The sequence below is a fragment of the Triticum urartu genome, chromosome 4A (assembly GCF_056163025.1).
Source record: "Triticum urartu cultivar PI428250 chromosome 4A, HENAU_Tu73, whole genome shotgun sequence".
In the NCBI taxonomy this organism is placed as follows: Eukaryota; Viridiplantae; Streptophyta; class Magnoliopsida; order Poales; family Poaceae; genus Triticum; species Triticum urartu.
Genome location: NC_141876.1, coordinates 600,932,422 through 600,937,828, shown reverse-complemented (window position 1 = coordinate 600,937,828; position 5,407 = coordinate 600,932,422).

Sequence of the window (5,407 nt, the reverse complement as noted above, 5' to 3'; positions counted from 1 at the left end):
GAACGTGTAAATAGAGCAGCATGTTGTGTTAGAACACGAGTCGTATAGCATTGTAAACAGAGCAGCAGGTCGTGTTAGAACATGACTGTTTTCTAGGCTCTTCGGTAGTTTTTTTTAGAAGGAGGATCACCCTCGACCTCTGCATCCGAAAATTGTATATGGCCATATTATTAAAAAGTGCAAAATAAGTACATAGTCTGTAATCAAAACAGCTCGCAATCGGAGCAAAATAAAACAGAACCACGGAACACAAAAAGCCACAACCAGCATAAAAACAGGATATGATGACTAAACACCTATCTTATTAATGGATCATCATCCAAACCGGTTAAACATACCCTACGCTACCAACTCCCACCGGTTGCACCCAGTAATCAAAGGTTGTCTGAAGTCCGTATGAGTGATTAAGGACCACGTACGAATCCATGTTGTAGCTCTGAATATAACCTGCAACAAATTTAAAATATTCCGTCCGTATAACCCATAATAAAGCACATACTCCTATTCGAATCTGTGCCACAACAACTAAGTCTACTCCAGTTAACCACGTCAATAACGTTTCACTGCTATCTGGAGGAGTAATATTAAAGGCTATATGAACGGTACGCCGAAGCAACTTCGCGAGAGGGCAGTCAATGAAAATGTGTTGTATCGTTTCATCTCGATCACAAAAACAGCAGCGTGCACTTCCTACCCATCTTCGCCTAAGCAAATTGTCCTTGGTAAGGATCTCGTGGACAAACCACATAAAATTTTTAATTCGCAAGGGAACCTTGACTTTCCAAATATGAATCGGTCTTGGGATTGAGCCAGAATTAATTAAATCCAAGTAAAAAGATTTGACAGTGAATACCCCACTTGCAGTCGACTTCCACTCCTAGATGCAATAGTACCTGTTCATCATGGCTTCCACTTTCACATAAATATGAATCGATCTTCGTTAGTTGTTTATCAAGGTGTGACGGACCCAATGATTTTGGAGACTTTTGTTTGCAGGGAAGCGCTCGCTTTGGCTGAAGATCTTGCTACTCAGAACATCTCAGACTTGAGGAATGTCAAGGAGTAGTTAATGACATCAAGGGTGGAACAGGAGGTCCAAATGCAGCCATCGTACATGAATTTTTAGCTCGTAGTTCCAGTTTTACTTCCTATATCTTTGTGCATGAGCGTAGAAACTTCGATTTTAAGGCTTACAATCTCACCAAGTTTACTTGTAATCTAGCCATAGGTAGACATATTTGGTTAGGTACCCCTAATGACCCAAATATTGTAGCTATGAACATATTTTTGAATCAATAAAGTTGGCGAGATTACTAAAAAAAATAACTAATTGAGGGGGTACAACAAACCCATTTCCGTTCCTGCTTGGGCTACAACAGGCACTATTGCACGGGTGCTGCTATACCTCGCTTAAAGCGAGCCAGCCTTCCGACTCGCTGAAGCACGTTGATGTCGCGTGAGCGTACGGCTGGCCGAGTGCACTGCAGCCCACTGTCGGTTTTTTGTCATGTTTATGCATTTGAAAAGTGTTAAATGTGCACAGAAAAATGTTGACCATGTATACAAAAAGTATAAAATATGCCTGGAAAAATTGATCACGTATTTAAAATATGTTAATCATTAAAAAAGCTAAACAAGTATAAGAGAAATATTAATTAAGCATTTCAAAAGTGTAAAATCTGTATAGGAAAAGTGTTGACCATGTAATTAAAATGCTAAACTTGCATTTGAAAAAATGTTAAATTTGTATAAAAATGTTACCACATATTTAAAAGAAATTAAAGTTGCATTTGACATATGTGAAATGTGTATAAAAAATGTAGACCATGCATAATTTTATATAAAAAATGTTAAATGCGTATAAAAATGTTGACCATGTATTAAAAATGTTAAATTTGTATTATAAAAATGTTACATGTGTATAAAAAATGTTAAAATTTTATCTAAAATATGTTAAATGTGTATTAAAAAATGTTGACCATGTGTTAAACAATGTGAAACTTGTATTTGAAAAATGCTAAATGTATATAGAAAACAATATTAAACTTGTATATAAAAATGTTAAACGTTTATAAAAAAAGTTGATCATGTATAAAAGATGTTAAACTTGTATTTGAAAAATGTTAACCAAGAATTATTAAAAAAATGTTAAATATGTATAAGAAATGTTGACCATATACGAAAAAAATGTCAATCTGTATATAAAATGTAAATAAGCATTTGGAAAATGTTAAACATGTATTAGAAAAAATGTATTAGTTATATATAAAAAATGTGTATATAAAAGATGAAACCTGAGAGAAAATAAAAGATACAAAAGGCGAGAAATAAAAAAAAATCAAAACCAAAGGAAAAATAAATAATAGAAAAAATCTAGTGAAAACCGAGAAAACAAAATAAAAACCGACGAAAACAGGAAAAAACTAAGGAAAATGAAGATAAAAGGAAAGAAAATAAAAAAGCTGGTAAAAAAACCAGAGAAAAACAAAGAAAAGAGAAAACCCAACAAAAAGAGAGAAAGAAACAAAGAAAAGCCGGTGAAAAATCAAGAAAAAACATAAAACAAATAACCCCATAAAAATAGTGAAAACACGACTCTTTTTCTTTAATAATGTCATGACCTACTATTTTCAAAAGAACCAAACGGTGGCCTAGTGGCTAGCAGCTCCAAGTTATGGCGGGATTGAATCCCTTCAAGCCGCCTTTTCTCTAATTAGTTCTTTTAAGCATGCGCGAATGGGCCGGCCCGTAACTGTAGACGCTTCAGCGAGATCGAAGAAATGCTTTGCGCTATCGCATCACAAATCCTATCTACCGCTCGCTGCAGCAGATCTTCGAGCCCATGGGGACCTCCTATGTGCCGCTTATTGCAGCATGGAGTCGTGGTTTCGCACAGGGCGCAGCTCATCCTTGGCTGACCCATTTATGGCAGCTTCGCTGCCCGAGGTAAAAATCACAAAAATAGCTTGCGAATGGCACCGAACCCACTACCTGCTGCAGATGCACACGCCACGCTAGCCACCGCAACTGGCTCACCCAAGTGAAAGAATTACAACGTGAAGTCAAAGAAACTAACAGCGGCAGCAAAACTTAAAAACCAGTTCGTGAAGTTCTAAAAAAACACTTTTGTAAACATCAAAATTTCCCGATCATTTTTTGAATTGGCAAACAATTTGAAAACATGAACAATGTTTTGAACTTGTGCACAAATTTCGAAAACGTACTATTTCTTGAAATTGTGAATAAATTTGGAAAACGGGTACATTTTTAATTTATGAATAAAATTAAAAAATGCGAACATTTTACTAATTTATGAACAATTTTCTAACATGAAAATTTTATGAATATGTGAACAAATTTTGAAAAATGGGAACATAATTTTGAAATCCATGAACTCTTTAGTTTGTGAACAAATTTTAGAAATGCAAACATTTTTTGGAATTTTTTAAAAGAAGCAAACAATTTTTGAATTTCTATTTTTTTCTGAAAACCAATATTTTTTTCCAAAAATGTGAACAAAATTTAGAAGTTCGAACATTTTTTATTCCTGAACATTTTGGGATAAACGGAAAATAATTTTGAAAAAGAGACAAGGAAAAGTGGAAGAAAAATGGCAAGAAAAGAAAAAATAAGCAGAAAAAGGAAATACAAACGAAAAGGAGAGAAAAAGAAAATAGAAAAACGTAAAAAACTGAAAAAGAGAAGCTGGTTCAGGAAGGTTCCTAAAACTGAAAAATACCGGCTAGAAGGTTCCGGAAAACTTGTCTCGCTGAAACGCTAGATGGGCCGGCCCAGCCCCGTACGCTCGCTCGCTCGCTTCTGCGAAACTGCGGCAACTTGTCCCGGGAGGTCCTATTTGCCGCTCTTTGCGGCAGAATGCCGACCTGACACACAGAGGGTCTCCCGACTGGGCCGGCCCATATCGCTAGCTACCGAACGAAAAAAAATGCAGCGCTCGATAAAAAGAATGCCCTAAATTGGGTTCGAACCTGAGAGCTACCTGGTTTGTAACGCATCACAACATCTTAAGAACAAAACCGAACGCACAGCCGGATTTTATTTTCTTTTACGCAAAATGTTATGTTTGAGAAAAACAGTGAAGGTTGTGAGACAGCGAGCCCTTTTAGAAATTGTGAATAAAAATTGAAAAAACTCAACAATTCGAAAAACACAAACAATTTTTGGAAACGGGACATTTTTGTAAAATCTCCCAGAAATAGAAAACGTGAAAGTTTTTTTGAAAACCCAAACATTTTTGAAAATCAAAAAAGATTTGGATACTCGCAGATTTTTTTAAACTCCCGAAAAAAACTTGAACACATGAACAGTTTTTAAATCATGCGTACATTTTTTGAAACTCCTGAACAAAAATTGAAAATTAACATTTTTAGAATTTGCGAACAATTCTTTAAATGGAAACATTTATGGAAACACGCAACAAAACTTGAGAACATGAACATTTTTCAAAACGTGCATACATTTTTTGAAACTCCCGAACAAAAATTGAAATATGAACATTTTTTAGAATTTGCGAGCAATTCTTTAAATGGAAACATTTATGGAAACTTGCAACAAAATTTGAAAATATAAACATTTTTTAAAACATGCGTACATTTTTTGAAACTGCCAAACAAAAATTGAAACATGAACATTTTTTAGAATTTGCAAATAATTGTTTAAATGGGAACATTTATGGAAACTCGGAACATAATTTGAAAACGTGAACTCTTTTTAAATTGGTGAACAAATTTTGAAATGGGAAGATTTTTTGAAATCCCAAACGTAATTTGAGAACGTTAACATTTTGTGAACTTATAAACATTTTTTGAAAAGCAAATATTTTCAATAATATGGGAATAGTTTTTAGAAAATGAAGATTGTTTTAATTATTGAACAAAAATTAATAACAAGAACATTTTTTGAATTTCTGAACATTTTTAGAATTTTAGAAAAGAATTTTAAATTCTTAAGAACAAAAAGTAAATAATATGAGAAGAAGAGGGAATTGAAAAATGAAATAAGGGAACAGAAAAACAAAGAAAGAAAAAAAAGAAACAGAAAAAATCAAAAAGAAAAAGACAGACAGAAAAAACCCAGTGAAAACTCGGTTCAAGAACCTTCCAGAAGGTTCCCAAAACCGGATGCTGTAGCGCAGGCGCTATTTCCTAATTGGGCTAGTCCATCTTGATCGCTTAAGTCGCTCCCCCTTTGTGCGAAGCCTCGACAAGTTGACGCAACGAGCGTCCGTTAGGATATTCCACTTGTCCCAAAGAGCGGGAAGTAGGGTTTTCCGAGGCTGTGCACACTGCGACCTAGGCGAGCGTTCCGGATAGGCTGGCCGATTTTCGCTTACTGCATGGGAACCTTCTAGATTTTTTTTTGTCTTAAAAACAAAGATTTATTTTCT